The 26967-nt window shown below is 47.2% G+C and overlaps 1 protein-coding gene across 5 annotated transcripts in view; it reads left to right on the top strand.

Moving 5' to 3' along the window:
- The window catches only part of CDH12 (cadherin 12), an 873293-nt gene that overhangs the window by 485849 nt on the left and 360477 nt on the right, over nucleotides 1-26967 (top strand). Inside the window, exon 1 of one of the 5 annotated variants that reach the window (XM_077353398.1) lies at nucleotides 16841-16858. The exons of the other annotated variants lie outside the window; for them this stretch is intronic. The gene's annotated coding sequence lies outside the window, so the exon portion shown is untranslated. Of the gene's footprint in view, nucleotides 1-16840; nucleotides 16859-26967 lie in introns of those variants that run through there. 5 annotated transcript variants of the gene reach the window in all.

The following is a 26967-nucleotide window of genomic DNA, read 5'->3' as shown; positions in this document are numbered from 1 at the left end:
TTGGGGACAGGGAATTCATGAAGCCCAACCAAAACTTCTCCAGACCAAGAAATTCTTAATCCTGCTCCATGCATGAAAGGCCTAGAGAGGGTAGTGCATAAGTATGCCATAAAGGCCATGTTTGTGCCTGTCACCTGTGGAAATCTTCTTGCCTCCATGAAATCCTGCTCAAATGGTTTTTGTATTAGGGCTCGCTAAGACGGTAGCACTTCAAAATGGTTTTATACAGGATTTCAGACAATGGTATAGAAACAGAAGAAGCATGATAGGTGGAGATGTCAGGGATGAATAGGGAGAGAGCCAGTGTGGTAGATTGATCTCCTTCATCCAGCTTGCATTGTTCTCCTCCATTTTAGCCTCACAGCCCCCCTGTGAATCAGGTTCAGCTGAGGGTATGCGAATGTTCCTGCCCAGGAAGCTTCCACTGTGGACTGGGGATGCCAGGGCTGTGCAGTGGCGAGGCCGACTAGGATCGAAGAGTCCAGGCTCAGATACCCTGATGTGAGCATCTGCAAGGCCTTTGGAGGGACAATGCCAGAAGGAACAGATGCTCATTGAATGTTTGGAAGCCCTGGATTCCACCAATCTCCTGTTGGGATTCCCTGATCCCTTAAGCAGCCCTGGCTAGCCTGATCTGAGCAGATCTCAGGGTCAGTTCTGGTCACGGAGGAAGTCTAGTTTGGCTCCGCATAAGATGCTTGGGTACCATATTGATCTCCAGATTTACCATGAATGAAGCTTGTGTGTTTTGTTTCTGTCCTGGTCAGTGTTCTCTCTTGGGAGGTTTCTGTGCTGCCCAGTGGTGCAGGAGATGGAAAGAGACCTTGCAATCAAGCACGTTGTGTTTTTAATATTTTAATATTTTTTTCTCAGCTCCTGCTTAAATGCTGTGGTCAGCCCATCGTATTCCGACGGACCCTCTCTTTGTTGTAAGAATGAAGTTACACTCTCCCCAGCATGCAGAGATGATCTTAGTATTGTTTGACTTGCTTTGATTCAGACATTTGCCTATCTGCCAATTAGTTAAATGAGAAGAGAACGGATCCCTCATCCCCAGTCTATTCAAGACGCATTTTATGAGACATGTTTTGCCCTGAGCCTCCCCGCCACCCTTGCTTCTATTCTCAGCCATTCATGACATCCTTCCTGATCAGTTTACGGTATTAAATTGTTCCGTGCAATGGCGGTTAATGTGTGAAGTTATTAATACGGGATGCAATTCAGCTCCATTACAGAATATGACAGCATGGCAAATCATTTCAACGGGTTGTTGATTGTTCCCTTGCTCAATCCTAGATCCTTCATTGGTAGGCAAGAAATAAGTCTATGGATTTTTCTCCCCCCAGGACTGCTAACATTGCCATCCATATTAATAGGAAGGCAGAAGGATTCAAAAATAATTGATAGCATTTTGCCAACCTCTCATACTTTGGTCTATTTTCCAGATGTGGATTTGTTTTTCAATTCCCAACTCATTAAATTCTTTGGTAATTTTGCTTTAGTTTCCTATTTGTTTTTTATTATTGTTGTTGTTCATTTCCACTGCATTTATATATATATATTCTTAGAGGGTATTAATAAAGCATTTGGTTCAATGTATGCAAAATTTTATGTAAAATTGGAGTAGGTGCATTGAAGGGGTGTCTCCTGAAAGTGTCTTGTAGATTGAGGGATTCGGTGTTAATTCTGGGATTTCCACTTGCACCCTGGTAGAGTTAATTCAGGATCTGGTAGTCAGTCTACCTATCATTGGCTCTTCCCATTGGCTCATTTCAGCTTGCTGGCTCAATGTTTCATGTGCAGCCAGTTCCTTTGGGAGAAGGAACATGAGAAGAGCCCTCCTGGATCACACCAGTGGTCCATCTAGTCCAGCATCCTTTCTCACACAGGGGCATGAAGAAAGCCCTATTGGTCAAGGTGCCTTATTGGCCAAGCCTGGAACTCTCTTCCCAGGGTTCCCTCAGTGATCCCTCCTCCTGCCCAGGGTTTTGTTGTTTTGTTTTTGTGGTTTAGCTGATGGTTTTAATTGTTTTAATGATGCGTTTTTCATCAATTGTCATGGTTTTTAAGCTATGGTTTGGGTTTTAATTTCTCAACCATCTTGGTGGCTGTAATGAGGGCAGAAAAATGAGGTATGCATTTGTTAGATAGATAAAAGAAAGGGGAAGGAAGAGTGGCAAAACAGACCTGCAGGTATCTTATTCTGCCAGTGGGGATGCAGAATTCAGTTAAGTGGTCCTGGTCTCCAATGACAGTGGTCCCCAACCCCCGGTCTGGGGACCAGTACCAGTCCGTGGATCAGTCGGTACTGGGCCGCGGCTCCTCCTCGTCTTCCTCCCCAGCTGCTCCCTCGAGGGCTGCCCTGCCACTCTGCCACCGGCTCACCTTTGGTGCTCTCCAGTGGCCGCCATGGCTGGGGCTCTCCCTTGGAGTGGCACTGCACAGTTACTGCTGGCAGCGCCCCCCAGTGGGCAGCGGGAAGTCAGGGACGCCGGCAAGTAATCAAGTGGAGCAGGGGCTCAAGTGGTGGTGACGTCCCTCGGCAAAAGTCTACCCCCCTGGGCCTCAGTAAAATTGTCAAGCTTTGTCCGGTCCCCAGTGATAAAAAGGTTGGAGACCACTGTCCAATGAGGAGTTCACCTCTCCAGTCTCATTGCACAGTAGCCCCCCCCCCAAAAAAAACACAAATCAGAAATGCTGCTGCATTCACAATATGAGAGATTTCCGCCTAGTTGTCTAAGCCTGGACTTCCCATTTCTGTTTTCGACAAGACTCTTCTTAAAAGTCAAGAGTCCCAGGATATTCTCAGTAATCTGCTCCAGATTACTAAAGATGTGGATGAAACCTGGAGAATCTTACGTGTTAAGAAGAGGAATGCAGATCTTGGCAAGCATCTTTAAACCTCCAGTCACTGATTCCAGATAGCTTCTCAAAAGTCCATCCCTAAACAAGCCCTCTAAGGCAGGGGTAGTCAAACTGCGGCCCTCCAGATGTCCGTGGACTACAATTCCCAGGAGCCCCTGCCAGCATTCGCTGGCAGGGGCTCCTGGGAATTGTAGTCCACGGACATCTGGAGGGCCGCAGTTTGACTACCCCTGCTCTAAGGACTCCATGCCCCCCTCCCCATTCAGTAACCTTCTATAAGTTTCTCACAAAGGGTGGCCGTAAGCTTTGAATTAATAGGCTTGATTATTAATTTTAATTACTAATTTTTAGTATTTTAAAACCTAAATTAATATTTGATTTGCTGTGTATTTTAAACCTTCTGTAAGCCGCCCTGAGCCTCCCAGGAAGGGTAGGGTATAAATGAATAAATAAATATACATATTTGAGCAGAATTTTTCCCTAGCAACTATTGTATTTACTTATTTATTTATTTATTTATTTATTTATTTATTTATTTATTTATTTATTTATTTATTATATTAATATACCACCCTTCCCGGGGGCTCAGGGTGGTTTACATAAGAACAACAACAGTATATAAAGCAATCTATAAACTTGTGAATAACTTTACAATAATAACCGTATAACAATGTAACAGTATAAATAATATAGGCAGTACAACAATGCAACAATACAAACAAGTCCAGAGAATGTTGGTGGACTTCTGAGGGGGGCAGGGAGGGAGCAGGTGCCTTTCAGTTGCTGTCGATTGTGTCTGGTCTCAGCCAAATGCTTGGTGGAGGAGCTCCTTTTTGCAGGCCCTGCGGAACTGTTTAAGCTCCGTCAGGGCCCTGATCTCCTCCGGGAGCTCGTTCCACCAGGTGGGGGCCAGAAAAGAGAATGTTCTGGTCGAGGCCAGGCGGACTTCTTTAGGGCCAGGGATCCTTAACTGGTTGGTGGCAGTGGAGCGCAGAGCTCTTTGGGGGGCATAGGCGGGGAGGCGATCCCTCAGGTACACTGGGCCCTGACCGCATATGGCCTTGAAGGTAATTACCAGAACCTTTAGTCTGATCCGGAATTCAACTGGCAGCCATTGCAGCTGGTGGAGGACAGGCCGGATGTGAGACCTCCACGGTGTTGCTGTGAGGATCCTGGCTGCTGCATTTTGAACCAGCTGTAGTTTCCGGGTCAAGGCTAAGAGCAGGCTTGCTTACAGAGAGTTACAAAAGTCCAGTCTAGAGGTGACCGTCGCATGGATCACTGTGGCTAGGTGTTCCGGTGCCAGGTAGGGCGCTAGTAGTTTGGCTTGGCGGAGGTGGTAGATTGCCAGCCGCACTACCTTTGTGATCTGGGCCTCCATTGTAAGGGAAGCATCCAGAATCTCGCTTAGGTTCCTGGCGGAGTGAGCCGTAGAGAGCTGTACTCCATCCAGGGTAGGCAGATGCGCTTCCTCGCATGGGCCCTTCCTACCCAGCCACAGGACCTCCGTCTTTGAAGGATTGAGCTTCAGACGACTCTGCTTGAGCCATCTCGTCACTGCTTCCAGGCAGCTGGCTAATGCTTCTGGGGGAGAGTCAGGGCGGCCATCCATCAGGAGGAAGAGCTGGGTGTCATCTGCATATTGATGGCAACCCAGCCCAAACATCCGTACCAGCTGTGCGAGAGGGCGCATGAAGATGTTGAATAGGATAGGAGAGAGGACCGCTCCCTGTGGGACTCCACAAGTAAGTTGCCGGCGGTCTGATGTTTTCTCTCCTATTGCAACCCTCTGTCCACGATCCCGGAGGAAGGAGATCAGCCACTGAAGGGCTGTCCCTCGTATTCCGGCATCGATGAGGCGGCGAGCTAGAAGCTCATGATCGACTGTGTCGAACGCTGCTGAGAGGTCTAGTAATACCAGCAGTGCCGACCCGCCTCAGTCCAACTGGCGACGGAGGTATGAAATGTGGTCACTGGCCCAGCAGTGGACCAAAAATTATTGCTGCAGCTGTGTCGATCAGCAAAAACGACATGGCTGGCCCAGGTCTCGCACGAGCTAATGTGGTGCTCGCCTGGTCTCACGAGGGGGCACGAGGTGTGCAGGCTGGGCAGGGGTGACCCTGGTGGCTGCTTAACTGGGGTTATGCCCAAGCCAGCCTTTCGTGACCCCTGGATTGAGCCACTTTTACACCCTCCCCCCCCTATGCTCTTGTACCCCCATTGTGGCTTTCACTTTTGTTGTACATTGCATTTTTGTGTGTTATTACCTTGTCACAGCTGGCCGCTATGGTATGGGACAGATCCTTTTCATATGGAAGCCCAAGCCTGGCTCTGCTAGTATCGGGGGCCTTCAAAAGAGCCTGGGTGCACACTGAGCCGCCAATGGCTCCCCGATAGAAAGGAGAGGGGTGGCCTATGCAGGTGATGGTGGGTGCTCTAATAGAGTCTGACGCCCTTAGGGCCTTCACAAATACCACCCCTCCCATGGGCGCAACAGGGCTAGTGGTTAAGGGGAGCTTGACCTGGGTGTCACTCAGTCCCTGATGGTCACCTGCTGGTGGTGGTGGGGGGCTTTGATTGATCTGCTGGCCACTCGAAATCTGGATCCGCCCTTTGGTGGTGCCAATGCTCATGTGCATTAATAAAGCTGTGGCCAGAATTTATGACAAAATGAAGTATGGTGACCGTGTTTTCTGTGTAGCCTGGAACATGCCAGCCTGCAAGGTCATTGATAATTCTATCACTCCCCCCCCAACCACCACCCTTTCTCTCTGCTTAAAACTTACCTCCTGATGAGGAGTGAATTAAGAGATAGGCATAATTGTCCTTAAGTCTCTAGAATTCTGTTTCGGTGTGTGACCTTTTCAACACACAATTGACTTAACCTGATTTTCTTGGCAGTCAATTTACACACACACTAGAATTGATTTGAGCACGGTTCTTTCCCTGTGCATTTCCCCTGTGCATTTTGACAGTTGTGAAGTCAGTTTATTTTCTTCCATGCATCCGTAAATAATGGTGATTTTTCAAGAGGGTGTTGTCATTGGTGGCATCAGAGTGTCCCATCTTTTTTTCAAAGCCCTAAAACACCAAAATATCAGTGGAGGTTGGTGATACTAGTTCAAGCAGGTTCTCTGAATTCCAAGCTTTAATCTTTTTTAAGAGATCAGGCCTCTTGGTGTCGGAGAGCAAGCACAGGGTAGTGCTTAAGAGCGGAGGCCTCTGATCTGGAGAACTGGGTTTGATTCCCCACTCCTCCACTTGCAGCCAGTTGGATGACCTCGGGTAAGTCACTGTTCTTGCACAGCTGTTCTCACAGGAAAAAAGGAGGATGTGTACATGGAGCACAGAGATGTTTAGGAATATTTAGATAAGAAGCAAGAATCTATTTGGCTCTCTGCTGAGTAAAAATTAACAGGAGGGCTCTAATCTGGAGAATGTTGGTTTTGTATTTTAAAAATCTTCAAATTTCCAAACGCAAACCCCTCTCAAAGAAAAGTTAGACTCCATGCTCAAAATGTCATCATCACTCACATCCTACCTGAAGGAAAACTATGATCCTCAAGCCTACAGAAATTTCACTTTCACAACACTAAATAGCAGTTTTCAATCCACTTTCATTAAGTGTGGTGAAATGCTTGCCTTATGTAGTTGTTATATAGTGGCCCCTCCATGCGACATCGTCAATCCCCAGCGTCTGGGCAGTAACCGGCCGGCTACAACCTCCATTTAAAGCGCTAGTGGGGAATTGCATAAAGTGGATTCCCCAACCTACTTAGCCCGAGCTACACCAGAGCAACCAGCAGGCAACCAGTAGAGGAAAGGTACGGAGGCTCAAATGTGATTAAGGCGCCTGCCCATCCTGCCCTCGAACTCTCCCTTCCCAGGGATGGGAATGTCTTTTTAAAAATGGCTAACATCCTGGAGCGACGAATAGGTGGACAACCATGCAGGTGATGCCAGAAATAAAAGGTTTTTTCCCAAAAGTTCTAACACTAAGTATCCCTCTCTAAAGTCTCCAAGAACAGCCCCACCTGGCCCTGCCTCAACCCACCTCCAAGCAAGCTATGGAGGGAAGCCCACGCACCCCCTCCACGCTAGGGAGACCCAAAGCCAAGCCAGGCAATGCAAGTCCCAAGCAAGGTACAGCTGCCTCATGTTCCTCCCCTCCATCCCCCCCCCCCCCATCCATTCCTTCGCTTGTGGCTTCCTCCTCGGGGTGCGGGGCAACCCATCGGGGCAAGAGGGGCAAGAGGGCATGGAGTTGGGGACCAACCTTTCTGTCCTCCTTCTTGCCGCTGTGCCTCATCTCCACTGGCTGGCTGGCTGCTGCTGCTGTCCCCACCCGCTGGCCTATCATGCAGCTGCCGCCACTGCTCCTAACAGGCTCCAGACACCTGGGTGTGTGGGATGGACCTTGGGCACAGTGCAACTCCCTTCACGTCCATCATCCTTCCCCAGCCCACACACTGTCTGTCGCCCCTGCCTTAGACCGGGAAGGCGCAGGGGTCCTCTTCAGAAGGAGACATGCCACAAAGCACGCTCACATGGTATGCCTCTTTCTGTGCTGACAGGATGGCAGCAATCTCCCAATATATGTTTAAGAATGTAGTTTTTCTATGCAAAAGGCAGGTCTCCCAATCTGTTTTCTGTCAGTTTGGGCCAGCAGTGGAATAGGCTGCCTTAGGAGGTGCTGAGCTCCCCCTCACTGGCAGTCTTCAAGCAAAGTTTGGATACACACTTTTCTTGGATGCTTTAGGATGCTTAGGGCTGATCCTGTTTTGAGCAGGGGGTTGGACTAGATGGCCTGTATGGCCATTTCCAACTCTATGATTCTATGATTTTAAAAATGGATGTAATGTGACTCAAATTACTCATTCACTCAAAGAAAAGTAAAATTGATGTGCTCCTTGATGGTTTGTTAATACAATAAAATGCCATCAAGGGTACAGAGGAGAGCAACGAGGATGATCTGGGGACAAGGGACCAAGCCCTATGAAGATAGGTTGAGGGACTTGGGAATGTTCAGCCTGGAGAAAAGGAGGTTGAGAGGGGACATGATAGCCCTCTTTAAGTATTTGAAAGGTTGTCACTTGGAGGAGGGCAGGATGCTGTTTCTGTTGGCTGCGGAGGAGAGGACACGCAGTAATGGGTTTTAACTTCAAGTACAACGATATAGGCTAGATATCAGGAAAAAGTTTTTCACAGTCAGAGTAGTTCAGCAGTGGAATAGGCTGCCTAAGGAGGTGGTGAGCTCCCCCTCACTGGCAGTCTTCAAGCAAAGGTTGGATACACACTTTTCTTGGATGCTTTAGGATGCTTTGGGCTGATCCTGCGCTGACCAGGGGGTTGGACTAGATGGCCTGTATGGCCCCTTCCAACTCTATGATTCTATGATTCTATCTATGATTCTATGAGTCCATAGATTTAGATATCCATAGATCTTCTCCTCTGTCATGCATGCACCCTCCCTCCCTCCCTTTCACCCTCACTAATCCCTCCAGAGCCTCCCGACTCTCACCAGTGGCCTGTGCCTGGCCCTTGCCCGCCAAGCGAGCCCCTTTCAAAAGTATCAAAAGACTGATTCCATAAGGGGCGGTGTTCAAAAAGCGCTACACATCTATGATTAGATGCAAAGATGTTTCAATAGAGAAGTATTTTAAAAACATTAGCGGGCATCATGGCCCCTTTAAAACATGGAGAAATGGGATTGGTTGCCTGGATTGATTGACAGGTGGAAGAGAGTCGCGTATAAAGCGTGTTGCTCTATTCCAGTATATCCCGCAGCCAATATGGAAGGTGAGAAGTGTGAAAAGGCGGCAGAAGAAAGTGACACAGCAAAAAGTGAGGAGGGGCTTGGAGGCGCGATAACATTTAGTGCTACATCATTCAGTTGGCGTAACGCGATTTTTACCGATGTGTGGAAATCCCCAGATTTTTCCAGTGTGAAATGTCAAAATCCACTTGCAAACATTTGGTGAAGTGGTTTAGAACTGCATTATTCCTTGTGTGTGAAAGTGCATAAGAGCTGTGCTTCCTGGTGCCACCCGAAAAATTCCTGTGTTCTGTTGATTCATAGAATCATAGAATAATAGAGTTGGAAGGTGTATTCACTCAGCTACTGTAACCTGCCACCCCTTTGTGCCTTCACAGAATCAGCCTCTTCCTCAGATGGCTATCTAGCCTCTGTTTAAAAATTTCCAAAGATGGAGAACCCACCACCTCCCGAGGAAGCCTGTTCCACTGAGGAACTGCTCTGACTGTCAGGACCTTCTTCCGGGTGTTTAGATGGAATTTCTTTTGAATTGATTTCATCCCATTCGTTCTGGTCTGTCCCTTTGGGGCAAGAGAGAACAATTCTGCCCCATCCTCCATATGGCAGCCTTTTAAATACTTGAAGATGGCTATCAGATCCCCTCTCAGTTGTCTCATCTCCAGGCTAAATAGACCAAGCTCCCCCAACCTTTCTTCTTATGTCTTGGTCTCCAAACCCCTCACCATCTTTGTTGCCCTCCTTTGGACACATTCCAGTTTGTCAACATCCCTCTTCAACTGGGGTACCCAAAACTGAACACAGGACTCCAAGTGAGGCCGAACCAGAGCAGAGTAAAGCGGTAGCATCACCTCCCACGTTCTGGACACGATACTCCGTTTGATGCAGCCCAAAATCCCATTTGCCTTTTTAGCCACTGAGTCACACTGCTGACTCATGTTCAATGTGTGGTCTACTAAGACTCCTAGATCCTTTTTGCACATGCTACTGCCAAGACAAGTCTCCCTAATCTTATATTGGTGTATTTGGTTTTTTCTACCTAAATGCAGAACTTTACATTTGTCCCTATTGAACTTCATTTTATTCAGTTTAGCCCATTTCTCGAGCCCATTATCCCATTAACTTATGAACTGGCCAACCAGGTAGCTCAACTTAAAGCTTAGACGGGGGGAACCCTGGACCATAACTTATTGATGACTGAAAAGGTAGTTTTAGTTTACCATCCCCCACAGGGCGTAGAGCTTCGCCAATTCCAAATGGCTGGTGGTCCCAGGCCCCTGAGACATATGCTTGGCCTCAACCAGAGCCAGGGCCTTTTTGGTCCTGGCCCCAGCCTGGTGGAATGAGCTCCCAGAAGATCCATGGGCCCTTCAGGAATTCTCGTAGATCCAAAGGGCCTACAAAATGTAGCTCTGCTGGGGGGCACTTGGTTTGAGCCAATGAATGACTTGCAGTATAACATCTTTCTGGTCCCTCCCATAAAAACTCCAGAAGAGATCCCCCTGGAATAAATAATATCTGAGGGATCTATTATCAGCAAGTAGGCTATGCGGAATTGGGAATTCTAGTTGTCTTATAGTTTTAATAGTATTGTATTATTATTTTATCATGTATTCTTAATGTATTTATCATGTTGTGATAGTGTATTTATCCTGTTGTAAACTGCCCCGAGCCAACATTTGGGATGGGCAGTAAAGGTAAAGGTATCCCCTGTGCAAGCACAGAGTCATGTGTGACCCTTGGGGTGACGTCCTCCAGCGTTTTCATGGCAGACTCAATACAGGGTGGCCTTGTCAGTGCCTTCCCCAGTCATTACATAATGTAATTACATAATGTAATGGGCAGTATATAATGCCAAATATGAATGAATGAATGAATGAATGAATGAATGAATGAATGAATGAATGAATGAATGTCTGCACAACAGAGTACAAATAAACATTTAACTGTGCAAAAATGGGAATTTTTGTATGGATACTCATGAGGGAAGTCTCTTTATAAGACAGAGAGATTCCTGAACTGGATATTTCAGGCCAGCCCAGTTCTGTCAAATCTTGGAAGCTAAGCAAGGCTAGCATTTGGATGGGAGATTGCTAGGGATTTGGATGGAGTTCCTGGAAGGACCACTAGGGGTCATGATGTGGAGGCAGGCAATGACCTGGCACGGCACACCATAAATAATAAAACCATAGGGAGATTCTGCCTACAGAATAGTACAGAAAAAGATGGAATTGTTTCTAGTGGCTGGATGCTACCAGTCCATTCTGGCATTGATTTTCTCTTGCAAGTGGAACATTCAACAATACAGAAGTCCAGATCTTTCTCACACCAGAGCAATGCTCCAGTGCCAGTGGAAAGCAAGAGTAGAATCCAGCCCCTTTACTTCTGCTTCTTGTAAGAAATTCTTTTGTCTCCTTGTTTCTTTTTTATTAAGCAGTTAGTTGAAGTAATTTACATTCCCCCCCAAAAAAGAGCTAGCATACATATTTTATATTTTCTCTTCGGGTAAAGACCTCTAGAAAGAAGAAAGGTAATCAGTGATTACCTAAATTTTATCCCAGAGGGATTGGATCCCCCCCACAGGTTATTCCAAAGTGTATTCCTATATGACACCTTAGTCTTGCAATGCATCCTTTGCTCTAAGTTTCCAGATGATAAAGCTTTCTATACACATTTTTAGGGCTTTTAAATACCTGCATGATTGATGTATTCTTCTTGAGATGTGTTTTTCTGATCTCCTGGATGAAAAGTAGCATTATATTTGAAATCAGGCATGATAGACTTCCTTTTTGATAAAAATAAAATATCAGATTTAGTTCTCTTTTTGAACTTTAAAAAATATATATATTTCCAATGTCAATCATTACAAAGTCTTGGGAAGCCCGGGTAAAATTGTGAGTCTGTTGTTCAAGCTTGCTGGTTAACCTTGGACCACACATGCCCTCCTCTTCTCCTGCTCCATACGGTTCCTGCGAAGATAAAACAGAGGAGGGGAGAACCATAGGCAACTCTAAGCTCCATAGACAAAGGGGCAAAATTTTAAAATGTACTCCATACTTTAAACTCCACAAAATAGGTCTTTCCACTCTTGTGCTACTGGTGTTTCCCAAGAAGTGACTTCTGAGAAAGTATGTGGGTAGATCAAATTATGTTTATTTTTCTCTTCTTGCCAACTGTTTCCACAAAACTACCCTTAAAGTAGCAAGAGTCTATGCTTGGGCTTGTTTGAAAAGACAGAAGAACACAGTCCAGTGTTTAAATAATTTTATTATTACTAGGGACTAGGGATGGACAACCAAATCTAATAAAACCAGCTGAATAGTAATCTGTAAACCGCTCCGCGGTTATTAAATAAAGGAGTAAGGGAAAGTTGGGAGGAGTTAGGGTGGGCTCTGTCTGGGATAAAAACTCGGAAGCGGCTCCTGATTCGCCCAACCGAGTGTCAGTCTTGGACCAAGGAAGCAATGGGGAGGCGTGCGTTTGCCTCCTTCGCCACCATCGACTACACATCAATGCAGGGAAAGGAGCAGGGACGCCACGTCGAAGACGCAGCGACCCTGCTCCTTTCCAGCCACACACCCTGCACGCTTCCACGGCAAGCCGGCACCGCATTACTTGCCTCCCACGATGCCTTCCGCCTCACTGCTACCTGCTGCCGACCTTCACCACCGTCCTGCCGACGCCATGAACACGCCAGTCATCGCCCGCCGGTAACTGCCAGCCGCCGCTTCCCCCATCCCCTCACTATCCCCCCATTTCTACCCCTTCCCCACTGCTGCGGTACGAGCCACACTCACCGACATCCAGCCCTCCTCCGTCCCGAGTCGCCCCAACACCCCGCGCTACAAGCACCCACACTCCGCCGCCTTTCCCACCCCAAAACACTACCCCCACACACACCACCCTTCATCCCACCACCCACCCGCACAGTCACTGAAGACCTGACTCACCCCCTGGATCACCGGCCCCTTCTTCCCTGACGTCCTCCGGCCTGTGTCGACGCTGCCGGCAGGCCGCGCGACCCGAGCGCCTGCCCGACCAACAACCAACTGACCCACGCATGTGCGGAGGCCTGCGCATGCGTCCCTGCCTCCCCCCACCCTCCCCCCGCCCACAGGACCACAACACACCACGCATGCGCCGGATCCGCAGCATGCGCGTTTCCCCTCCAACGCCCAACGGCCCCCAGCATCCCGCTGCCCGTCGCCACCTGCCCCGGCCACCCTCAGCGCCGCACAGGCCCGGCCGCATCACACCCACCGACGGCCCAGACTCGCCGCCGACTGCAGACGCTCTTCACCCGCCAGACCACACTACAGGGAGGCCGCCTTAAGACCACCTACGGGGGGGGAAGGCTTCTGTGTCCCCATGCACGCCGCCCCAAGGAATGCAGAAGCCTTTGCGACTCGGGAGCGGGGGGGCCTCTAGCGCCCATTTTATTTAAATATATAATGGGCTTTAGATCTAGTATAATATAATAATAATAAAACAGCTGAGTTAAAATAAAAAAAGCCTAAATCAATACGGGCTTGATTCAGCTGATTCAGTTGAGAAATTGCCTGCCAAACAGCTGATCCTGAGGCCCAGCTGTTTAGTGGCCATTTAAATGACTCCCCAGATCCTTCCCAGGAAAAGAAGAGTGGACTCACCTGAGCCTGGGAAGGATGGGGTGGAGAGAGTGTGCACCACACTGCTGAACATTAGAGTCAGCTGTTTGGCACACTGTTTAACTGCCTCTCCAATCATTCCAAGGCTAAGGAGAGCCAGCTCACCTTAGCATGGGAAAGATGGGCAGGGGGCGGCTGGGATCAGGTGAGGTGAGCATGGGATAGACACATATCATCCTTGTGCTAGCCCTACCTAAGTCTTCTGGCATTGGCTGCCATCTGGGATCAGGGAGGGGAGGCATGGGGAACCCCATACTTGTTCTCCCTGACCCTTAAGGAGATGGCTGCCAGCTTGGATTGGGGAAGAAAGGCTTGCCTGCCCTCCATGACCCTTATGGAGCTGGCTGCTGGGTCAAGGAGGCTGGATGTGGGGTTGAAATGTCAGCTCATGCCCATCTCACCTGATCCAAGCCACCCAACCCACCCACCCCCCACGCAGCCCAAGCTAATGCAGGGAGAGAAGTATCTTCCTGGATCAGCTGGCTGTCGGGCAGTTTGAACCCCCTCCACAGCCCAACAAACAGCTGACCCATCTGAGAGACTTCTCTCAGTAGGATCAGCTGTCTGGCAGGCTCAGAGGCATTTAAAGGGAAACCAGTTGGGGGCAAATGTGAAAAATACCAATTTTTTTAAGGTGCAAAAGAGGATTTAGCTTTGGGGGCAGCAAAGATTAGAATAGCTACCTTCCAGCAGGCAGATATCCCGTAGAGAGGTCTGTGTGGGAAGGCAGCAAAGAATGAGCCAGTGTGCTGTGCTGGGTGAGTGCCAGGTCCAAAACACCACACAAGACTGTGCCAAGTGTCCTGGGACAGATTTGGGTGACTAGTTTCTAAGACTATGTGGTTGAATTAGTTGCTGATGTGAGACAAAGAAGCAGAGACTATAGTTCTTGACAAAAAAAACCTAGCTTGACTTATAGGAATGAAAAGGGTTATTCTGGTGTTGACTATGTTTACATTATGACTTGAATGGGTGCCTTAGATGGGACAGACTCACCTCAATTGCTTGTCCTGCAATTAAGGATGGAGAAAAATCACAGGAAGGATGGCTTCATTGGAAAAGGCATTAAAGGGAGACAATACTTTCAGGTGTGGAGTAGCACTGAGGAGACGGGGCCACCTGCCAGACACTATTGATTCTTTTGGGAGGAAGGAACTGATGACCCAGTCCTGTGATAGCCAGATTCCTTTGGAGAAAATATGGCTAACCACCAGAGCAAACCTGGCCTGTTTCTGATGCTCAAAACATGCCTGAACAAGCTCACTGGCCCAGGAATATTTTGCTTAAGTACACCAGACATATTAATACAAGTAGGTTTGCTGACAGTGCTCCTTGCACCCAGGGAGAGGGCCCAGGGCCCTAACAGGCCTACATCTATTTTAATTATTTTCAGATTTATATCCTGACCCCTCCCCTGCCTTGCTCGGAACAAATTGTTTATTTAACAGCTCCAAATATCACTCTGTGATCAGTCTTTAATAGAGGGGGTTAGTCCCAACCATTTCTAACTCATCTGATCCCTTGAGTCTTAATTCTGTCTTCTAGGACTTTTGAAGTGTTTTATCATTTCTGCTGTGAGCATATAGAAAAGAGGACCGAGTATGTTTGTAGATACAAAGTTGTAGAAGCAGAAGGGAGTCGTATAGAGAGCCAGTGTGGTGTTGAGGCTGGAGTGTCATGTTGGATTTTCCCCACAGTAATCTGGATTAATAATCATAGCATACTGCATTGTTTCCAAATAATAAATGTTCATGAATATTCAAGTCACACACTCACTGTATTTTGGAATTACCAAGATAATCATTCAGAACTGAAACATTAATTTCTGAAACAGTCAAAGATAGGGCCTGAGTGAATTTCTTATCATTGCCACATACTTTGAGTAAAGAATTAATTGTGCATTCTCATTTGAGTGTGTTTTCTTTTCAGTCGATTTATCCAGAGATTGTTCAGTGATATCTTACTACTCACTCCTTCTGGAGACATGGTCTTCACAACGACATAGCTGAGCATCTAAAACAGCCAAGAGAATCCCTTAGCAGCCCCATGGCATCTCATAGCACTTTGAGCGTTCTCTTGCTCACACCACCTTGGTGTGCATGTTAAACCAGTTTAAAGATTCCACAGGGTATCTACCAGATTATCTGAGCATTATTTTGATAGTAATAGACTACAGATTTTCCATGAGGAGTTGTATTGAGGGAGCAGTTCTGGGAAACACCCAAGTAAGGAAAAGACATATGGAACACTGGTCATTTCAGATTGAATTGTGAGAAAAATGCAAGTATAACCTGTTGTCTGCTTGGATTAAATATAAAAGTTGAAGTAACAAATATAGCAAACTTGTTTTTATATTAGTATACAAGAACACTAATTAAATGTATGACTTTTGGGGAGGGGGATGATAATCAAAGTACCAAGATTTCTCTGGTTCTGGAAGCATGAAAAACTGGATCTTATACTCTGTAGAGCAGGGTTAGTCAAACTGCGGCCCTCCAGATGTCCATGGACTGCAATTCCCAGGAGCCCCTGCCAGCGAACGCTGGCAGGGGCTCCTGGGAATTGTAGTCCATGGACATCTGGAGGGCCGCAGTTTGACTACCCCTGCTGTAGAGGGAACAAATTCATTGAATTCACCTCTCACTTTGTCCCCGTAGCCTACTTTATCCCCCAGAACACAGATCCAGAGGGTTAGAGGATTTTCAGGAACAATGGGGAGGGGGGCGCTTAAAATCCTGGGCCTCCCCCATCTCTCTGGAAGCAAACTGGTAAGCAATGCAGCTGTTTAAGTAGTGGCTCGACATGAGCCCTCCAGGAAGACCTGGTATGGACCCGTGTGACTGCATTTTGTACCAGTCGCAATTTCCAGGTCAGGGACAAGGGTAGGCCCACGTAGAGCGAGTTACAGAAATCAAGCCTGGAAGTGACCATTGCATGGATCATTAGCCAGGTCTGACCCTGCTTAGCTTCTGAGATCTGATGAGTTGGATAGGCCAGCCTGGCCTATCCAGGTCAGGTCATTTCTTGTCCAATTGAGGTGTCCCTATGTAATAACTTCAGGTGCTCCTAAAGCACCTGCCCTCGCCCCAGTCTCGAGTTCAAGGGGTTCAGCAGGGATAATCACTTCAGGAATAACTTTAGCACAGTCCTCGTCACTCACCTGAAAACGGTCTCTGCCAGGTACATTTACAATGGCTTCAAATGAACACTCAAGGGTTGGTGCAGGTTGGGAGGCCTTGGCTTTGGAGCATAGGCAGGAAGGCTCCCCTGGGGGGCTGGCCAAGAAAATGCAGTCCTTCAGGTCCCTCATGGCTCATCTGAAATGAATCACAGCCTGCAGTGTATTACGATACTGGTTATACAGCGACGCTTGGCATTTAAAATTAACGGGTTCTTATTCATGTTCGGACTGAAGATACAAACCGGTGGAATGTTTGTAGCAAAGAGAATCATTATTTTCCCAGGTACCAGGCTGTCTGGGCAGGTGAGCCCACAGGGATCCCTCCTCCCTCTGTTAAAGCAGAGGTGGAATCCATCAAATAAGGAGCTCAAGGTAAGAGATCCCAATTGTCAGTGGGAGCTCCCTCCTCCCTCCCTCCCTCCCTCCCTCCCTCCCTCCTGTGGCCCAGAAAGCCTGCTTTTTTGGGGGACGGGGGCAACAGTTTGAAACTTTAAAATGCTGGCCTCAGATATTACCGGGACTATTCAGGATCACAATGCCAGTATGGATCAATATTCTTTAAAGTGTATCCAGATGTCAAATATTCAGAATATCCCACCCTAAAAAGATTACTGTTAATGTATTTGGGGGATCACTGATATCCAAGTGCACATCCCAAGCTGCTGCCACAGCTCAAGGGTGTTCACGGTATGACTAGAAACAGTGCATGCATTGAAAAAGACATCCTGTTTAGCAGATCTGTCTGGAGTTCTGAAGAAGCAAAATGAGGCAAAAGAACCAGGTCTGGGCAGATTTGCTTCTTTCGATTTGGAAGGGGGAAGTGAAATGGAGGTGTCCAATGGCTGGTGTCAGGATCAGTCCCTGCTCTCTGCCATGATTAGTTCAGTGAACCTGTCTGACTCCATCTTGTATGCTGTGTCTTTGCTGAAACGTTCCCATGTAACCAAACCCCCTGCTTGTAGTTTTCCTTTGATTCCCCCTTCTTTGATCCTTGCATTTTCACACTGCATATTCTCCCCGCTGTGAAACAATGTTGCCCGGTTCCTGTAAACATCTTATCAGCTAGCCTGAGGCGCGGGCCTGACCAAGGCCGCGCTAACATCAACACCTTGGCAGGAAGGCTGGGATAGCACCTGGGTGAGGGGGTCCCCCCCTCCCTTGGGAATGCTAAATTTTGGGCGGGAGAAAAGTATTGATAATTGCCTATTGTTCTTGTATCAAACAGACTTGACTTCAAATGTTATAGTGAACTGATCTGCTGCCAATTAAAGCTTTCTTCTTATAGAAGTTTTGGTTGTGAGTTTTGTCAGTGCTTGACAGCTGGCATCTATTTCTGCCAGCCATTTTGCTCCCACCTACCCCCATTCTACACAGAGGGAAGCAAAAGGGATGGTTTTAAATGGTTGGCGGCCATTCTAGCCTCACAGCAGGTCCGTCCATCAATTGGGAGTTTTAAATGGCTATTTAAAACCTCTGTTTCAATTCCCCCTTTAAATGGAGGGAAGCAAAAGGGACCCTGAAATAGCTGGCAACCCTTCCAGCTGTACAGCAGGGCGGATCCATTAAACTGTGAGGTTTAAATGCCTGACAGCCATTTCAGCAATCTGCTTTCTTCCCCTTTCTTAGAGCGAAGGAGCAAAACAGGATCGGTATATCCCTAAATAAAAACTGGGAAAATTCAGCTTTCATCCGGGTCAGATTAACTGGTAGCTAAGACAGATTCTCTAATCTGTATTTGTCCTTAAAACGCTGAAAAAATACTGGCAAGGTACTTTCCCCCCCAAAAAAAATGAATACACCCAGGACATTCCAAATTCATCACAAAGTTCTCCTTAGGATATTTGAAACCCAAGCACCTCTCCCCCCCTTCCTTCCATCCATGATTTTCCCCTCATCCTCCAGCAGTTGAGGTGGTTGAGATGAATGAGAAGGATCCGTTAGCATCTGGTAACAAGAGTGATTGTGCATTTCTTTCCACAAGGAAGGTCTCTCACTGGGACACTCAGTGGGAGATCAATGGGCAGGCTTTCTCATGAAAAACAAACAAAATAAGCACTCATGGATGGATTGACCAGGACCATAAACGGTGGGAAAACGCTCTCATTCTCTCCCTCTCCCTCCTCACCTCACCTCCCTGTGTGTGTGTGTGTGTGTGTGTGTGTGTGTGTGTGTGTATCACAACCAATCTGTGGCAGCCCTGGCAAGGGCCTTTCCAAGGTGAATCAGGTGCTTTGCCATTGCCTTCTTCTGTGGAGCCTGGGTTAGGAAAGACCTGGGTACTTTTTTGAGGGTAAACTAAGACTGGGCAAGATTTGGGGCAGGGAGGGACCTCAGTGGAGCAAAATGCTCTGGCCTTTGCCCTCCAGAGCAGCCATTTTCTCCAGGGGAACTGATCTCTTTAATCTGTAGAGGAGCCCTAATTCCAGGGCATCCCCAGGATCCACCTGGGGATTGGCATCCCTACCTGGTGGTCTCCCTTCCAAGTACTGACCCTGCTTAGTTTACGAGAATTTAAAGGATTCGGCTACATCAGAGGTGGGCAAACTGTGGCCCTCCAGATGTCCATGGACTACAATTCCCATGAGCCCCTGCCTCCATGGACATCTGGAGGGCCACAGTTTGCCCACCCCTGGCCTAAACCATACCACCTTCTCTCTGATGTCCCTTCTCCACCTTAAATATCCAGTCTTCAACAGCCCTATGCAGGAAAACACGCAGGTACTGGATGGATACCTTTATGTTTTCCTTGACAGGATGCAGAGCCAGGGGTGGAGGGCGGGGAAACAGCCTGTGAGAAAAGGGATTAAGCCCAGATTCCATAACTTTAACCCAGTCGGCTGGCCCTTCCATGTTCATTGCTGCTTTCAAGCTTTTTAAAAAACGAAGAGATCCCGATCACAGATTTTCTACTACTTGTTTGATTTTCAAGGTAGATTTATGCCAACCATATACAAAACCTATTTGTGCCATGGGTTCCTGTAAAGAATTTTGAGCTGTGGAGTTAACGAAGATGCTAAGATCCGCAAGAACTACAGCTCCCCGTGTTCCCAAGTGACGGGGCAAATTAAGCCAGTTGAATTCCACAGTGTCGTCCGTCTCTGAGAACCTCCTGTGTGTTCCACACATCTTGCTCAGCCTGAGGAAGCAGCTTAATTAGGGATCTGCCACACTTCATTCTGCATCCAATTACATAAACCACCTCACTGTCTTTCACTCAGTTTTCCACTCTTTGCCTCTGGAGAAAATGAAGGAGGTTTCAATCGCTTCTTCTCTTGGCTCAACTTACAGCAGCATTCATTCCAGTTTGATGTGTGCTTCGTTTCCTGACCAACCAGATTGGAGCACTATCAGTCTTGAGCCGAGGCAAGTAAAGAATGGAAAACAGACTTTCCAGCCTCATCCTCCAGCTATTCCCTCCTCACGCTGTAACCAGTTCCTTCCTCCTCTCTGTCCTGAATCCTTTCCTCAGGAGGAATGGTTGAGAGAGTTCAGTATGTGAAGCTTGGAGAAGCAGAGGGCCAGGGGTGATACTACAGCTGTGTTTAGTGACATAAAAGGTAGACCAAGGGTAGTCAAACTGTGGCCCTCCAGATGTTCATGGACTACAATTCCCATGAGCCCCTGGCAGCATTCGCTGGCAGGGGCTCATGGGAATTGTAGTCCATTGACATCTGGAGGGCCGCAGTTTGACTACCCCTGAGGTAGACATTTGGAGACGGGACCAACTTTTTAACCAGAGTTTTAGATACAAGGACTAGGAGCAATGGGAGGTCCCACAAAGCCCTCCCTACATGGGAAGCATTTTCTGATGGTGTGGGCTCTTCACAGATGGAATGGGAAAAGGTGATAGCTGCAAGCATAGACAGCTTCAAGAGAGGACTGGATAAACATGTGGCACAGAGGTCTATCAGTGGCTGCTAGCCACAAGGTATGGATGGAACACAATCATGTTGATGTTCAGTTGTGTCTGACCCTCGGCGATTCTATAGGAAAGTCTTCGCCATGCGCCCCTGTCTCTGACTGCTTCGTTTAGTTGGTTCATGGTCATCCCTGTGTCGGTTTTGACCGTGTCGGCCAGCAGATCCTTTGGCGACCCCATTTCCTTTTGCCACTGACCATGCCGAGCATTAATGATTTTTTTAGCAAGTTTGATGTGTCCAAAGTAAGTGAGTTTTAGCCGTAATATCTTGCCTTCTAATGACATAGTTGGTTTGCTCCTCTCTAAAACTATCTTGTTGGTAACTTTGGCTGTCCATGGTATTCGCTGCATTTGTCTCCAACACCATAACTCAAAAGCATCTCTTCTCCTCCTGTCTTCCTTCTTCAGGGTCCAGCTTTCACATCCATAGGCTGTTATGGGGAAGACAACAGCGTTGACTAGCTGGCACTTTGTATTAAGGCTGATATCTTTACTGTTCCATATTCAGTTCATGCCTAACATTGCGTTCTGGCCCAGTGTTATTCTCCGTTTGATTTCACGGCTGCATCCACCACTTTGATTGATCGTAGCACCAAGAAAGATGAAATCATCAATACATTCAATGTTCTCGTTTTCAACCACGACTTTGGTGCTACTGCCAGTGTGTTGGCTCATGTGTCTCATGAATGTAGTGAAATTGTGGGGGGAATGTTTAAATCCTACCTGCTGTAAGATGACCTTGAAGTCAATTAACTGCCTGACTATGTGGTTGCAACTTGTTTGAGGGTATGAGGAAAGGTTGCTGAAGGAAGAGGCCAATAAAACTCTTTGAGGCCACTGACGAGAACGTACAAAAGAAAGAAATTTGCAACAGAAAAAAACTTGTCCAGAACAACACCTTGCTGTCACATCAACAAACAGTTCAGTATTTTAAAGAACAATACTCTAGTCAGTCTCCTCATTCAAACCATATGGAGAAATGCTGTTCAGTTTATGAATCCAGAACAGTTCTCTTTTTCTAAGCAGTCTTGATGCCAGCTGGAGCCCGAACATGTCCTATCATCCAGAATTTAAAATTCAACTCTGTGTGGCCAGAAGTAAAGTGCCTCACCAGATCTAGTTGCACAATCAGCAAAACAATTTATAAAAAAGTCTGATCTCTTGCAATGTTCCTAAATGCACAACTTGTTTTTACAGACAAGGCATTTCCTGAACAGTGGCCCCAACTGACATTGCCCTGAGGAACCTTCTCATTGTCTATAGCAGTGGTCCCCAACCCCAAGTTCGGGGACCGATACCGGTCCATGGATCACTCGGTACCGGGCTGCAGCTCCTCCTTGTCCTCCTCCCCAGCTGCTGCCTCGAGGGCTGCCCTACCATTCTGCCGCCGGCTCACCTTTGGAGCTCTCCAGCGGCCGCCATGGCTGGGGCTCCCCCTCGGCATGGCACTGCGCAGCTGCTTCTGGCAGCACCCCCCAGCAGGCAGCAGTAAGACAGGGGCGTTGGCAGGAAAACAAGCAGAGCAGGGGCCCAGGCAGCGGCAGCAACGCCCTTCAGCAAAAGACTACCCCCCCCCCAGGCCTCAGTAAAATTGTCAAGTGTTGACCAGTCCCCTTTCATAAAAAGGTTGGGGACCACCGATCTATAGTGTTGGCCTGTGTCATTGATGTTTAATTTGCTTCTGACTCACATGTCTTGGACATTCCCAGATCTTTTATAAGCAAAGAGAAGGGGATCCCTGCATCTGGGAAGACCAGATAGCTTGTGAGTGGTTTCCTTGATGTACTTCTACATCCCGTTAAAAGTGAATGTTACTTCCATTCTATCAGAGTTTTGCTTTTTCTCTTTCTGGGTGTCAAAAGAGGTGATCTTGGTGTATAAGAATTCAACAACAACAAAAAACACTGTAGGCAAAACTTTCTTTTTTCAACCCAGCCTTTCAGAAACGGAGGGAAAAACTCAAGTCAAAATAAATTTGGCAGGAAAAAAAAAATACATGAACATTTTCTCAAGCAACTTCCGGGATAGAGACGACTTCATCCTGTGTCTTCATCAGGACATTTTCTATAATATAAAAAAATACAATGTGTGTGTAGACAGACAGGCAGGCAGGCAGGCAGGCAGGCAGACGTGTACCTTATATATTGAAATTATTTTTGTCTTTTGCCTCCAACAGATATTTGACTTTTTTTCAATTTAAGGTTTCAGCAGTTCTGCTCTGATCAGAATATGAACTGCCCAGCTCAGTAGGGGGCACAGAATGGAGAGAAGATTGCTAAACCTTCACTGCCCCTTTCCCTCCACCCTGTGTAGCTTCACAGAAAGAAATGAAATCCAGTTCTTCAGACAAAAAAAGATTAAAAGCCAGGAATCTGGCATATTTCCCTTGGTTTCTTAATAAATACGTAATTGTGGTGATAACAAGTGGGGGATAGTCTAGGGCAGGGGTAGTCAAACTGCGGCCCTCCAGAGGTCCATGGACTACAATTCCCAGGAGACCCTGCCAGCAAATGCTGGCAGGGGCTTCTGGGAATTGTAGTCCATGGACCTCTGGAGGGCCGCAGTTTGACCACCCCTGCTCTAGGGTATTGTACTCTGAATCTAAGACTTCATGCCAGTTGTGTTGTGGTTGTGCAGCCTACCAGAACCTTGCTGATCAACCTCTCTTGTATTTCCCGTCTCAGACAGACAACAGTTTTATTCACACCCCCACAATTAGGGGGTGTGAATATGTCCCTTCTCATTTTTTAAAAAAATGCTGTTAGCCTTTTCATTTAGTTCATTTTCATTGCTGCTGTTCCTGATTCATGGTTAACTAGGGGTAGAGCCCACTGTATCCAGGAATACAATGGGTGCTAGAGCCTGGGCGTGGGAATTGTAAGGTGGGGACTCTCCCCTTTTAGAAGATGTACTCTGTTTATGGTCCAAAGCCTAGTACTTGGGTCAGCTGCTCCAAAGCAGGGTACCCCTAGAACACGGTTGGCCCAGCTGTGGCTCTCCAGATGTCCGTGGACTACTATCCTGCATGCTGGCAGGGACTCATTTGCAAGAGCAACACAAGGGAGTCTGTGGGCATACATGGCCACAACTTTAGAGAAGGGAAAAGATTTCCTCTTCTGCCTAAACATTGACTGACAGGGAGGCCACCCTAAAGCCTCTTAAAATACTGCTGTGGCCGGCCTCACTGCTGGAGGGAAGACGCAGCCAAGCCATGTGTGTCTCTTCTCCACCACTCTCTGAACATTTGTGGTGTACTACGCAAGGTTGATGTGCAGATGAAACTGTTTTGCCTCCTGTTTCATCTGCACAACAACCCTGTACAGTAGGCTTCAAGTGTTTCATCTCCACAACAATGTGCGGGAGGCCTCAAAAAATAAACTTGTCTACCCTCCAAAGCAGCCATTACTAGCTGGTGAACTGATCTTTATAGTCTAGAGATGAGCTGTAATTCTAGGAAATCCCCAGGCCCCACCTGTTGGTTAGCTACCTCTGGGTTGGAAATGTTCCTTGAAGTTTGAAAGTGGGGCTTCAAAAGGGTATAATTCCTCCACAGCCCCTCCAACCAGACACATAGTGCTCCTGGCCTATTTTAGGTTTAAAAAAAAACACATTGCAGAGAGAAGGTAAGGTTGCCAGATAAGTGTAGGTTCATATTCAGGAATTCCGCAGTTCCTAGGTGTGACTTGGGTCAGGACTGAAATGCACAGAGAGGCCTCCTTTTAGGGTTGCCAGCTTCCAAGTCAGCCACACCAAACCATGAGCTAGTGCCCATTGCATTACAGCATGCAACGGGCTTTATTACTAGTTTATTATAAAACAAAGTAGCCATTATTCACAGTGCATGGTACTTTACAGTGTGAACCTTGTTTGTTTATCTCCTTTTAAAGTAATGACATTCGTGAATGTAAAGAAAAATGGAGACATCAGCTGCCCGTGTGGGGTAAGGTTTCATTTGTGCTTCACACTACACAAATTACCGTTTGTATTTTCCCTTCTTCCTGGAAATGGTTCTGCAGCTTTCACTTTCTCTCTCCTCATCTGCACCTGCTGTATTTCATATATCACTGTTGCAAGGTTAATTATGACAAGAGTGCATGAAGTAAGACAGAACATGAAGTATATACATGACCACTTACTAAGGAGGACATCCTTGGCTGTCACATTATGTCAAGTCATGCAGGAACCGCTCTTGCGTTCCCCTTCAAGCATTGAGCATGGCGTTTGATGTCTGATGGTAGCTGTTCTCCAGGCCAGCAATAGGCGAAAGAGAGAAGAAGAGGAAGAAGAAGAAGAGCTGTGGTTTTATGCTCTGCTTTTTACTAGCTGAGGGTGTCCCCAAGTGGCTCACAATCACCTTCCCCCCAACAGACACCCTGGGAGGTAGTGTCTGAGAGAGCTCTGAGAGAACTGAGACTGACCCAAGATCATCCAGCTGATCCAAGCAGTGGGGAATCAAACCCAGCTCTCCAGATTAGAAGACGCCACTCCTAACCACCACATCAAGCTGCCTGTCAAGGAGTGGGAACAAACTGCAGCCCCTCTAGGAAGGGTAGTCCTCTCACACAGCAGCACCCAGTCCGTAATTGTCATTTAATTTCTATTTCCTCATACGGGCCACAGGAGGAGATGGGTGGTTAATTCTCATAGGACTTCTTACCCTGAGGCCTAGACAAAAGATCTCTCAGTGCAATGCTAATCAAGGCAACCAGAGCTGCTGCCAATCATCTCCTCCCTGGATTTCTCACCAGCCCTTCTTCCTCCTTTGGCAACCAAGTCTCTTGATTTGACTTGAGTTGCAATCTAAGCTGCAGCTCTATACTGTAGTGTGGTTACCTACAATAACTGAAACTGAAAGATTCTTTAAAATAGATTCAGGTGGGCAGGAAAAAAATTCACAGTCGGAGTAGTTCAGCAGTGAAATGGGCTGCCTAAGGAGTTGGTGAACTCCCCCTCACTGTTGTTCTTTAAGCAGTGGCTGGACAGATTCTTATCCTGGATGCTTGAGGCTGATCCTGCACTAAGCAAGGGGTTTGACTAGATGGCCTGCATGGTCTCTTCCCACTCTAGGATTCTATGATCAACGAAGTTTGAGTCCAGGGACACCTTTGAACCCCCCCCCCCCAGTTGAAAAGCCAGGGGGCCAGGGCAACTTACTGGCAGCAGGGCATGTTCTGAGGCTGGCTCCTCCTCCCCCCCCCCCCCCCCAAGCAGACTTCTCAAATGGGGATGGAGAGCTGATTCCTTATTAAGCCCATGCTGCCTAGGGCTGTCTCCTGATTGGGTCTAAACTACTTGGGTGGGCCATTCCTAGATGAGGGCTAATCAAGTAGTTGGCAACTTGTCAGTTTGGGTTTTATAAGGTTTACTCATATACATTTGAGTGCTTGCCCATTTCCTCAGATACACATGAAATCTTCTACCCGGAATTGAACTCTGTTGATCTTAAAGGTGCCACTGGACTCAAACTTTGAAATAAAAATGTTTTTATCGGGGGGGGGGGGTACTCACAACTATCTTCTTAGTAGCTTCAAGGGAAACCCAACAATTTGCAAAATATATCTGGGCAGAGGAGATTCGCATATTAGACCATCAGCAATGATCCTCTGTCTGTTGGCCCCAGATGTCCTCTGCTTCTCCATAGTGGACGGTCCTGCTGCAGCTGCATTTTGAAAGGGCCGCTGTTGATTTCACTGGCCGGCTCCAAAGAGTAATCGCAGCCCACAGGTAATTCTGCAGCACAGATGCTAAATCATGCTTGCAAAATGGGCCCTTGGGGTTTGAGAGCAACCTTCAGTGGAGGTGTCTGGTAACGTCTTGTTTCTATTTTGCTGTATCCAGAGACAGATTAATTGAAGGAGGGCTATAGGAGGATTAATTTAGTAGGAGATAATAAAGTGGCAACCTTCATTCCCCATCTTCTAACTTTTTTTTTGTTTTTGTTTTTGTATTCTGCCTCTTTACCTTTACAGTCAACATAGCTGTGAAGTCTGCTATTAGGAGAAAATCCAAGATGTGAGGTGAACAGTTTGTGGGTCGTAGGATCCAAAGGATCCAATAGATCAGAGTTCTGAGATCTCCTTTTTCCAGCTACTTTCGTGCTGGAAATTCACCGGCCTTTTTCTTTTTTAACCCCAGTAGGCAGCTAAACCCCATAATCACCCTGCAAGTCTCCTTCACGGCCAGAGATTTGTCTTCATTTCAAACCCGTCTTGGTAAAGTGATGGGCAAGGGATGAATCATTGCTGTCGCGGAGACAGCAACCTGCCTTCCAACTAGACGGCTGATCTGTCAGGTTGAGAGAGTGTCAGGGACACATCTCTGTGCGATTTTTTCCTGTGCCTCTGAATCCCAGTTGTTGGCCTCCCCTCTCCTCCTATTGCTGGAAATGGCATGCAGAGTCTTCCCAGGGATTAACAGAGGCCCTTGGCATCCTGGCTCCTTTGCTGGCCGTCCTGACGACCTTGTGCACATTAGTAGACACAATGATCATACCTGCAACTGTATTTGCAAAGGTCATGTTTTCTAGGGAAAGTGTGTCTGTTGTTTCATGAGCTTTTCACAT

The sequence above is a fragment of the Paroedura picta genome, chromosome 9, assembly GCF_049243985.1.
Source record: "Paroedura picta isolate Pp20150507F chromosome 9, Ppicta_v3.0, whole genome shotgun sequence".
Classification (NCBI taxonomy): domain Eukaryota; kingdom Metazoa; phylum Chordata; class Lepidosauria; order Squamata; family Gekkonidae; genus Paroedura; species Paroedura picta.
This window is presented reverse-complemented; position numbering and strand designations above follow the sequence as displayed.